Below are 11,930 nucleotides of genomic sequence, written 5' to 3' on the forward strand. Positions count from 1 at the left end.
GGGAGCAATCAACATGTCCATTGAAAAAGGACTGGACAAAGAAGATGTGGAAGACACATAGCATCACATATTACCCAAGACATGAAAGCATTATCACCAGGTGGATTCCAGACTTAGTAGGCTTTGTGTGGGAGGCCTCCTGGAATGTTGCAGTTCCCCTCAAGGTCATGTGACTTTGCCACGTGACTGGATCAGGCGGGAGAAGGCGGTTCCCCCACGGTCTCTGGCGAGGGAGGCCCGCTTTCAGGCCGCACATTCAGTCCTGGAGCCTGGAGAGCAGCCACCTTTCTGAGACTCTCCCGACAGACAGGGGCTACCCGGCTGCATTGCAGGCCTGACGGGACTTCGTTGCTCGGCTAATCCCTCGGAGAACCCCACCAGCGGACACACGGTTCGTCCCGAGGCTCAAGGGTTTGGGGCCTGGGTTCTCGCCCCGTGGGCTTTGGTCAACCATTCCTCCTGGCCGTGGTGGATTGTTTGGGGATGACGAAGACCCTTGGGGGCCCAAATCCCCTGCTTATGCTTGGCACCAGCCTCTTGGCTTTCTCTCACTCCCCAGCCTGTGGAGAGGCTGTTAAGCCGCTGGGACCCCCTGCTCGTTCCTGACGGGTGCACTGGGCGCTTTGTGAGAGGACGCCTTCTCTGCTGTCCTTTGCTCTCCTCCTTGGGGTTTGCACTTCTGTGCCATTGTGGGGCAGGTTTGGTGTTGCACACACGCGTGTCGCCCAGAGAGGGAAGCCTGTTGTCAAAGCGATCTCCAGACTTCCTCACTCAACGGGAGAGGCGTCCTTGAAAGCTCTCGATCCAAGAACGGGCATGCCAGTGTGCACCAGGCCAGGGTCAGGCAAGAAGGGGAACATACCCCCACCCCGCCCCCTTTCCTCATCCCCCAATTCAGCTGCATCTTCTCCAAGGGAGCCTGGGGAACAGCCACTTTTTGAGAAGCTCTTGGAGGACAGGAGGTACACGGCTGGGTTTCGGGTCTGATGCGATCGGGTTCTCGGGCGAATCCCTCGGAGAAATCCAGCAGCAGACAGTCAGTCCTGTGGCTGAACGTGTGGGCCTGGATCCTCTGCCTTGCCATCTTGACTTTCTTCATTCCGGTATCCTTCCCGGCAGAAGAGGCGAGAGGTTCTCTGTGTCGAGGCAGCCGTTTGAAGGACAGCAGGATGGACAAAAGACCCTGGACGCCAGGGCCTCTGCATTTCCTCAGTCACCAAGCTGTGGAGGCGCTTTACCATCGGAGCCCCCCTGCCGCTTGGGGACGAATCCACGGGTCTCTTCTGTGAAGGGGGGTGTTGCCTTCTGTCCTTCGCTTTCCTCCCTCAACGTTTGCACTTCTGTGCCTTTGGGGAGCGTGGTGGGTGTTGCGCAGAGGAGTGCAGGCAAGAGATGCAAGCGTTTTCCCCAGGTGGATTCCAGACTTAGTAGGCTCGGTGTGGGAGGCCCCCTGGAATGTTGCAGTTCCCCTCAAGGTCATGTGACTTTGCCACGTGACTGGATCAGGCGGGAGAAGGCGGTTCCCCCATGGTCCCTTGCGAGGGAGGCCCGCTTTCAGGCCGCACATTCAGTCCTGGAGCCTGGAGAGCAGCCACCTTTCTGAGACTCTCCCGACAGACAGGGGCTACCCGGCTGCATTGCAGGCCTGACGGGACTTCGTTGCTCGGCTAATCCCTCGGAGAACCCCACCAGCGGACACACGGTTCGTCCCGAGGCTCAAGGGTTTGGGGCCTGGGTTCTCGCCCCGTGGGCTTTGGTCAACCATTCCTCCTGGCCGTGGTGGATTGTTTGGGGATGACGAAGACCCTTGGGGGCCCAAATCCCCTGCTTATGCTTGGCACCAGCCTCTTGGCTTTCTCTCACTCCCCAGCCTGTGGAGAGGCTGTTAAGCCGCTGGGACCCCCTGCTCGTTCCTGACGGGTGCACTGGGCGCTTTGTGAGAGGACGCCTTCTCTGCTGTCCTTTGCTCTCCTCCTTGGGGTTTGCACTTCTGTGCCATTGTGGGGCAGGTTTGGTGTTGCACACACGCGTGTCGCCCAGAGAGGGAAGCCTGTTGTCAAAGCGATCTCCAGACTTCCTCACTCAACGGGAGAGGCGTCCTTGAAAGCTCTCGATCCAAGAACGGGCATGCCAGTGTGCACCAGGCCAGGGTCAGGCAAGAAGGGGAACATACCCCCACCCCGCCCCCTTTCCTCATCCCCCAATTCAGCTGCATCTTCTCCAAGGGAGCCTGGGGAACAGCCACTTTTTGAGAAGCTCTTGGAGGACAGGAGGTACACGGCTGGGTTTCGGGTCTGATGCGATCGGGTTCTCGGGCGAATCCCTCGGAGAAATCCAGCAGCAGACAGTCAGTCCTGTGGCTGAACGTGTGGGCCTGGATCCTCTGCCTTGCCATCTTGACTTTCTTCATTCCGGTATCCTTCCCGGCAGAAGAGGCGAGAGGTTCTCTGTGTCGAGGCAGCCGTTTGAAGGACAGCAGGATGGACAAAAGACCCTGGACGCCAGGGCCTCTGCATTTCCTCAGTCACCAAGCTGTGGAGGCGCTTTACCATCGGAGCCCCCCTGCCGCTTGGGGACGAATCCACGGGTCTCTTCTGTGAAGGGGGGTGTTGCCTTCTGTCCTTCGCTTTCCTCCCTCAACGTTTGCACTTCTGTGCCTTTGGGGAGCGTGGTGGGTGTTGCGCAGAGGAGTGCAGGCAAGAGATGCAAGCGTTTTCCCCAGGTGGATTCCAGACTTAGTAGGCTCGGTGTGGGAGGCCCCCTGGAATGTTGCAGTTCCCCTCAAGGTCATGTGACTTTGCCACGTGACTGGATCAGGCGGGAGAAGGCGGTTCCCCCATGGTCCCTTGCGAGGGAGGCCCGCTTTCAGGCCGCACATTCAGTCCTGGAGCCTGGAGAGCAGCCACCTTTCTGAGACTCTCCCGACAGACAGGGGCTACCCGGCTGCATTGCAGGCCTGACGGGACTTCGTTGCTCGGCTAATCCCTCGGAGAACCCCACCAGCGGACACACGGTTCGTCCCGAGGCTCAAGGGTTTGGGGCCTGGGTTCTCGCCCCGTGGGCTTTGGTCAACCATTCCTCCTGGCCGTGGTGGATTGTTTGGGGATGACGAAGACCCTTGGGGGCCCAAATCCCCTGCTTATGCTTGGCACCAGCCTCTTGGCTTTCTCTCACTCCCCAGCCTGTGGAGAGGCTGTTAAGCCGCTGGGACCCCCTGCTCGTTCCTGACGGGTGCACTGGGCGCTTTGTGAGAGGACGCCTTCTCTGCTGTCCTTTGCTCTCCTCCTTGGGGTTTGCACTTCTGTGCCATTGTGGGGCAGGTTTGGTGTTGCACACACGCGTGTCGCCCAGAGAGGGAAGCCTGTTGTCAAAGCGATCTCCAGACTTCCTCACTCAACGGGAGAGGCGTCCTTGAAAGCTCTCGATCCAAGAACGGGCATGCCAGTGTGCACCAGGCCAGGGTCAGGCAAGAAGGGGAACATACCCCCACCCCGCCCCCTTTCCTCATCCCCCAATTCAGCTGCATCTTCTCCAAGGGAGCCTGGGGAACAGCCACTTTTTGAGAAGCTCTTGGAGGACAGGAGGTACACGGCTGGGTTTCGGGTCTGATGCGATCGGGTTCTCGGGCGAATCCCTCGGAGAAATCCAGCAGCAGACAGTCAGTCCTGTGGCTGAACGTGTGGGCCTGGATCCTCTGCCTTGCCATCTTGACTTTCTTCATTCCGGTATCCTTCCCGGCAGAAGAGGCGAGAGGTTCTCTGTGTCGAGGCAGCCGTTTGAAGGACAGCAGGATGGACAAAAGACCCTGGACGCCAGGGCCTCTGCATTTCCTCAGTCACCAAGCTGTGGAGGCGCTTTACCATCGGAGCCCCCCTGCCGCTTGGGGACGAATCCACGGGTCTCTTCTGTGAAGGGGGGTGTTGCCTTCTGTCCTTCGCTTTCCTCCCTCAACGTTTGCACTTCTGTGCCTTTGGGGAGCGTGGTGGGTGTTGCGCAGAGGAGTGCAGGCAAGAGATGCAAGCGTTTTCCCCAGGTGGATTCCAGACTTAGTAGGCTCGGTGTGGGAGGCCCCCTGGAATGTTGCAGTTCCCCTCAAGGTCATGTGACTTTGCCACGTGACTGGATCAGGCGGGAGAAGGCGGTTCCCCCATGGTCCCTTGCGAGGGAGGCCCGCTTTCAGGCCGCACATTCAGTCCTGGAGCCTGGAGAGCAGCCACCTTTCTGAGACTCTCCCGACAGACAGGGGCTACCCGGCTGCATTGCAGGCCTGACGGGACTTCGTTGCTCGGCTAATCCCTCGGAGAACCCCACCAGCGGACACACGGTTCGTCCCGAGGCTCAAGGGTTTGGGGCCTGGGTTCTCGCCCCGTGGGCTTTGGTCAACCATTCCTCCTGGCCGTGGTGGATTGTTTGGGGATGACGAAGACCCTTGGGGGCCCAAATCCCCTGCTTATGCTTGGCACCAGCCTCTTGGCTTTCTCTCACTCCCCAGCCTGTGGAGAGGCTGTTAAGCCGCTGGGACCCCCTGCTCGTTCCTGACGGGTGCACTGGGCGCTTTGTGAGAGGACGCCTTCTCTGCTGTCCTTTGCTCTCCTCCTTGGGGTTTGCACTTCTGTGCCATTGTGGGGCAGGTTTGGTGTTGCACACACGCGTGTCGCCCAGAGAGGGAAGCCTGTTGTCAAAGCGATCTCCAGACTTCCTCACTCAACGGGAGAGGCGTCCTTGAAAGCTCTCGATCCAAGAACGGGCATGCCAATGTGCACCAGGCCAGGGTCAGGCAAGAAGGGGAACATACCCCCACCCCGCCCCCTTTCCTCATCCCCCAATTCAGCTGCATCTTCTCCAAGGGAGCCTGGGGAACAGCCACTTTTTGAGAAGCTCTTGGAGGACAGGAGGTACACGGCTGGGTTTCGGGTCTGATGCGATCGGGTTCTCGGGCGAATCCCTCGGAGAAATCCAGCAGCAGACAGTCAGTCCTGTGGCTGAACGTGTGGGCCTGGATCCTCTGCCTTGCCATCTTGACTTTCTTCATTCCGGTATCCTTCCCGGCAGAAGAGGCGAGAGGTTCTCTGTGTCGAGGCAGCCGTTTGAAGGACAGCAGGATGGACAAAAGACCCTGGACGCCAGGGCCTCTGCATTTCCTCAGTCACCAAGCTGTGGAGGCGCTTTACCATCGGAGCCCCCCTGCCGCTTGGGGACGAATCCACGGGTCTCTTCTGTGAAGGGGGGTGTTGCCTTCTGTCCTTCGCTTTCCTCCCTCAACGTTTGCACTTCTGTGCCTTTGGGGAGCGTGGTGGGTGTTGCGCAGAGGAGTGCAGGCAAGAGATGCAAGCGTTTTCCCCAGGTGGATTCCAGACTTAGTAGGCTCGGTGTGGGAGGCCCCCTGGAATGTTGCAGTTCCCCTCAAGGTCATGTGACTTTGCCACGTGACTGGATCAGGCGGGAGAAGGCGGTTCCCCCATGGTCCCTTGCGAGGGAGGCCCGCTTTCAGGCCGCACATTCAGTCCTGGAGCCTGGAGAGCAGCCACCTTTCTGAGACTCTCCCGACAGACAGGGGCTACCCGGCTGCATTGCAGGCCTGACGGGACTTCGTTGCTCGGCTAATCCCTCGGAGAACCCCACCAGCGGACACACGGTTCGTCCCGAGGCTCAAGGGTTTGGGGCCTGGGTTCTCGCCCCGTGGGCTTTGGTCAACCATTCCTCCTGGCCGTGGTGGATTGTTTGGGGATGACGAAGACCCTTGGGGGCCCAAATCCCCTGCTTATGCTTGGCACCAGCCTCTTGGCTTTCTCTCACTCCCCAGCCTGTGGAGAGGCTGTTAAGCCGCTGGGACCCCCTGCGCGTTCCTGACGGGTGCACTGGGCGCTTTGTGAGAGGACGCCTTCTCTGCTGTCCTTTGCTTTCCTCCTTGGGGTTTGCACTTCTGTGCCATTGTGGGGCAGGTTTGGTGTTGCACACACGCGTGTCGCCCAGAGAGGGAAGCCTGTTGTCAAAGCGATCTCCAGACTTCCTCACTCAACGGGAGAGGCGTCCTTGAAAGCTCTCGATCCAAGAACGGGCATGCCAGTGTGCACCAGGCCAGGGTCAGGCAAGAAGGGGAACATACCCCCACCCCGCCCCCTTTCCTCACCCCCCAATTCAGCTGCATCTTCTCCAAGGGAGCCTGGGGAACAGCCACTTTTTGAGAAGCTCTTGGAGGACAGGAGGTACACGGCTGGGTTTCGGGTCTGATGCGATCGGGTTCTCGGGCGAATCCCTCGGAGAAATCCAGCAGCAGACAGTCAGTCCTGTGGCTGAACGTGTGGGCCTGGATCCTCTGCCTTGCCATCTTGACTTTCTTCATTCCGGTATCCTTCCCGGCAGAAGAGGCGAGAGGTTCTCTGTGTCGAGGCAGCCGTTTGAAGGACAGCAGGATGGACAAAAGACCCTGGACGCCAGGGCCTCTGCATTTCCTCAGTCACCAAGCTGTGGAGGCGCTTTACCATCGGAGCCCCCCTGCCGCTTGGGGACGAATCCACGGGTCTCTTCTGTGAAGGGGGGTGTTGCCTTCTGTCCTTCGCTTTCCTCCCTCAACGTTTGCACTTCTGTGCCTTTGGGGAGCGTGGTGGGTGTTGCGCAGAGGAGTGCAGGCAAGAGATGCAAGCGTTTTCCCCAGGTGGATTCCAGACTTAGTAGGCTCGGTGTGGGAGGCCCCCTGGAATGTTGCAGTTCCCCTCAAGGTCATGTGACTTTGCCACGTGACTGGATCAGGCGGGAGAAGGCGGTTCCCCCATGGTCCCTTGCGAGGGAGGCCCGCTTTCAGGCCGCACATTCAGTCCTGGAGCCTGGAGAGCAGCCACCTTTCTGAGACTCTCCCGACAGACAGGGGCTACCCGGCTGCATTGCAGGCCTGACGGGACTTCGTTGCTCGGCTAATCCCTCGGAGAACCCCACCAGCGGACACACGGTTCGTCCCGAGGCTCAAGGGTTTGGGGCCTGGGTTCTCGCCCCGTGGGCTTTGGTCAACCATTCCTCCTGGCCGTGGTGGATTGTTTGGGGATGACGAAGACCCTTGGGGGCCCAAATCCCCTGCTTATGCTTGGCACCAGCCTCTTGGCTTTCTCTCACTCCCCAGCCTGTGGAGAGGCTGTTAAGCCGCTGGGACCCCCTGCGCGTTCCTGACGGGTGCACTGGGCGCTTTGTGAGAGGACGCCTTCTCTGCTGTCCTTTGCTTTCCTCCTTGGGGTTTGCACTTCTGTGCCATTGTGGGGCAGGTTTGGTGTTGCACACACGCGTGTCGCCCAGAGAGGGAAGCCTGTTGTCAAAGCGATCTCCAGACTTCCTCACTCAACGGGAGAGGCGTCCTTGAAAGCTCTCGATCCAAGAAAGGGCATGCCAATGTGCACCAGGCCAGGGTCAGGCAAGAAGGGGAACATACCCCCACCCCGCCCCCTTTCCTCACCCCCCAATTCAGCTGCATCTTCTCCAAGGGAGCCTGGGGAACAGCCACTTTTTGAGAAGCTCTTGGAGGACAGGAGGTACACGGCTGGGTTTCGGGTCTGATGCGATCGGGTTCTCGGGCGAATCCCTCGGAGAAATCCAGCAGCAGACAGTCAGTCCTGTGGCTGAACGTGTGGGCCTGGATCCTCTGCCTTGCCATCTTGACTTTCTTCATTCCGGTATCCTTCCCGGCAGAAGAGGCGAGAGGTTCTCTGTGTCGAGGCAGCCGTTTGAAGGACAGCAGGATGGACAAAAGACCCTGGACGCCAGGGCCTCTGCATTTCCTCAGTCACCAAGCTGTGGAGGCGCTTTACCATCGGAGCCCCCCTGCCGCTTGGGGACGAATCCACGGGTCTCTTCTGTGAAGGGGGGTGTTGCCTTCTGTCCTTCGCTTTCCTCCCTCAACGTTTGCACTTCTGTGCCTTTGGGGAGCGTGGTGGGTGTTGCGCAGAGGAGTGCAGGCAAGAGATGCAAGCGTTTTCCCCAGGTGGATTCCAGACTTAGTAGGCTCGGTGTGGGAGGCCCCCTGGAATGTTGCAGTTCCCCTCAAGGTCATGTGACTTTGCCACGTGACTGGATCAGGCGGGAGAAGGCGGTTCCCCCATGGTCCCTTGCGAGGGAGGCCCGCTTTCAGGCCGCACATTCAGTCCTGGAGCCTGGAGAGCAGCCACCTTTCTGAGACTCTCCCGACAGACAGGGGCTACCCGGCTGCATTGCAGGCCTGACGGGACTTCGTTGCTCGGCTAATCCCTCGGAGAACCCCACCAGCGGACACACGGTTCGTCCCGAGGCTCAAGGGTTTGGGGCCTGGGTTCTCGCCCCGTGGGCTTTGGTCAACCATTCCTCCTGGCCGTGGTGGATTGTTTGGGGATGACGAAGACCCTTGGGGGCCCAAATCCCCTGCTTATGCTTGGCACCAGCCTCTTGGCTTTCTCTCACTCCCCAGCCTGTGGAGAGGCTGTTAAGCCGCTGGGACCCCCTGCGCGTTCCTGACGGGTGCACTGGGCGCTTTGTGAGAGGACGCCTTCTCTGCTGTCCTTTGCTTTCCTCCTTGGGGTTTGCACTTCTGTGCCATTGTGGGGCAGGTTTGGTGTTGCACACACGCGTGTCGCCCAGAGAGGGAAGCCTGTTGTCAAAGCGATCTCCAGACTTCCTCACTCAACGGGAGAGGCGTCCTTGAAAGCTCTCGATCCAAGAACGGGCATGCCAATGTGCACCAGGCCAGGGTCAGGCAAGAAGGGGAACATACCCCCACCCCGCCCCCTTTCCTCACCCCCCAATTCAGCTGCATCTTCTCCAAGGGAGCCTGGGGAACAGCCACTTTTTGAGAAGCTCTTGGAGGACAGGAGGTACACGGCTGGGTTTCGGGTCTGATGCGATCGGGTTCTCGGGCGAATCCCTCGGAGAAATCCAGCAGCAGACAGTCAGTCCTGTGGCTGAACGTGTGGGCCTGGATCCTCTGCCTTGCCATCTTGACTTTCTTCATTCCGGTATCCTTCCCGGCAGAAGAGGCGAGAGGTTCTCTGTGTCGAGGCAGCCGTTTGAAGGACAGCAGGATGGACAAAAGACCCTGGACGCCAGGGCCTCTGCATTTCCTCAGTCACCAAGCTGTGGAGGCGCTTTACCATCGGAGCCCCCCTGCCGCTTGGGGACGAATCCACGGGTCTCTTCTGTGAAGGGGGGTGTTGCCTTCTGTCCTTCGCTTTCCTCCCTCAACGTTTGCACTTCTGTGCCTTTGGGGAGCGTGGTGGGTGTTGCGCAGAGGAGTGCAGGCAAGAGATGCAAGCGTTTTCCCCAGGTGGATTCCAGACTTAGTAGGCTCGGTGTGGGAGGCCCCCTGGAATGTTGCAGTTCCCCTCAAGGTCATGTGACTTTGCCACGTGACTGGATCAGGCGGGAGAAGGCGGTTCCCCCATGGTCCCTTGCGAGGGAGGCCCGCTTTCAGGCCGCACATTCAGTCCTGGAGCCTGGAGAGCAGCCACCTTTCTGAGACTCTCCCGACAGACAGGGGCTACCCGGCTGCATTGCAGGCCTGACGGGACTTCGTTGCTCGGCTAATCCCTCGGAGAACCCCACCAGCGGACACACGGTTCGTCCCGAGGCTCAAGGGTTTGGGGCCTGGGTTCTCGCCCCGTGGGCTTTGGTCAACCATTCCTCCTGGCCGTGGTGGATTGTTTGGGGATGACGAAGACCCTTGGGGGCCCAAATCCCCTGCTTATGCTTGGCACCAGCCTCTTGGCTTTCTCTCACTCCCCAGCCTGTGGAGAGGCTGTTAAGCCGCTGGGACCCCCTGCGCGTTCCTGACGGGTGCACTGGGCGCTTTGTGAGAGGACGCCTTCTCTGCTGTCCTTTGCTTTCCTCCTTGGGGTTTGCACTTCTGTGCCATTGTGGGGCAGGTTTGGTGTTGCACACACGCGTGTCGCCCAGAGAGGGAAGCCTGTTGTCAAAGCGATCTCCAGACTTCCTCACTCAACGGGAGAGGCGTCCTTGAAAGCTCTCGATCCAAGAACGGGCATGCCAGTGTGCACCAGGCCAGGGTCAGGCAAGAAGGGGAACATACCCCCACCCCGCCCCCTTTCCTCATCCCCCAATTCAGCTGCATCTTCTCCAAGGGAGCCTGGGGAACAGCCACTTTTTGAGAAGCTCTTGGAGGACAGGAGGTACACGGCTGGGTTTCGGGTCTGATGCGATCGGGTTCTCGGGCGAATCCCTCGGAGAAATCCAGCAGCAGACAGTCAGTCCTGTGGCTGAACGTGTGGGCCTGGATCCTCTGCCTTGCCATCTTGACTTTCTTCATTCCGGTATCCTTCCCGGCAGAAGAGGCGAGAGGTTCTCTGTGTCGAGGCAGCCGTTTGAAGGACAGCAGGATGGACAAAAGACCCTGGACGCCAGGGCCTCTGCATTTCCTCAGTCACCAAGCTGTGGAGGCGCTTTACCATCGGAGCCCCCCTGCCGCTTGGGGACGAATCCACGGGTCTCTTCTGTGAAGGGGGGTGTTGCCTTCTGTCCTTCGCTTTCCTCCCTCAACGTTTGCACTTCTGTGCCTTTGGGGAGCGTGGTGGGTGTTGCGCAGAGGAGTGCAGGCAAGAGATGCAAGCGTTTTCCCCAGGTGGATTCCAGACTTAGTAGGCTCGGTGTGGGAGGCCCCCTGGAATGTTGCAGTTCCCCTCAAGGTCATGTGACTTTGCCACGTGACTGGATCAGGCGGGAGAAGGCGGTTCCCCCATGGTCCCTTGCGAGGGAGGCCCGCTTTCAGGCCGCACATTCAGTCCTGGAGCCTGGAGAGCAGCCACCTTTCTGAGACTCTCCCGACAGACAGGGGCTACCCGGCTGCATTGCAGGCCTGACGGGACTTCGTTGCTCGGCTAATCCCTCGGAGAACCCCACCAGCGGACACACGGTTCGTCCCGAGGCTCAAGGGTTTGGGGCCTGGGTTCTCGCCCCGTGGGCTTTGGTCAACCATTCCTCCTGGCCGTGGTGGATTGTTTGGGGATGACGAAGACCCTTGGGGGCCCAAATCCCCTGCTTATGCTTGGCACCAGCCTCTTGGCTTTCTCTCACTCCCCAGCCTGTGGAGAGGCTGTTAAGCCGCTGGGACCCCCTGCGCGTTCCTGACGGGTGCACTGGGCGCTTTGTGAGAGGACGCCTTCTCTGCTGTCCTTTGCTTTCCTCCTTGGGGTTTGCACTTCTGTGCCATTGTGGGGCAGGTTTGGTGTTGCACACACGCGTGTCGCCCAGAGAGGGAAGCCTGTTGTCAAAGCGATCTCCAGACTTCCTCACTCAACGGGAGAGGCGTCCTTGAAAGCTCTCGATCCAAGAACGGGCATGCCAATGTGCACCAGGCCAGGGTCAGGCAAGAAGGGGAACATACCCCCACCCCGCCCCCTTTCCTCATCCCCCAATTCAGCTGCATCTTCTCCAAGGGAGCCTGGGGAACAGCCACTTTTTGAGAAGCTCTTGGAGGACAGGAGGTACACGGCTGGGTTTCGGGTCTGATGCGATCGGGTTCTCGGGCGAATCCCTCGGAGAAATCCAGCAGCAGACAGTCAGTCCTGTGGCTGAACGTGTGGGCCTGGATCCTCTGCCTTGCCATCTTGACTTTCTTCATTCCGGTATCCTTCCCGGCAGAAGAGGCGAGAGGTTCTCTGTGTCGAGGCAGCCGTTTGAAGGACAGCAGGATGGACAAAAGACCCTGGACGCCAGGGCCTCTGCATTTCCTCAGTCACCAAGCTGTGGAGGCGCTTTACCATCGGAGCCCCCCTGCCGCTTGGGGACGAATCCACGGGTCTCTTCTGTGAAGGGGGGTGTTGCCTTCTGTCCTTCGCTTTCCTCCCTCAACGTTTGCACTTCTGTGCCTTTGGGGAGCGTGGTGGGTGTTGCGCAGAGGAGTGCAGGCAAGAGATGCAAGCGTTTTCCCCAGGTGGATTCCAGACTTAGTAGGCTCGGTGTGG

This window comes from Sus scrofa, chromosome 15, assembly GCF_054392235.1.
Source record: "Sus scrofa isolate SSC_HxYL_T2T_F1_AM1 chromosome 15, Sscrofa_HxYL_maternal_Yorkshire_Landrace_v2.0, whole genome shotgun sequence".
Lineage (NCBI taxonomy): Eukaryota > Metazoa > Chordata > Mammalia > Artiodactyla > Suidae > Sus > Sus scrofa.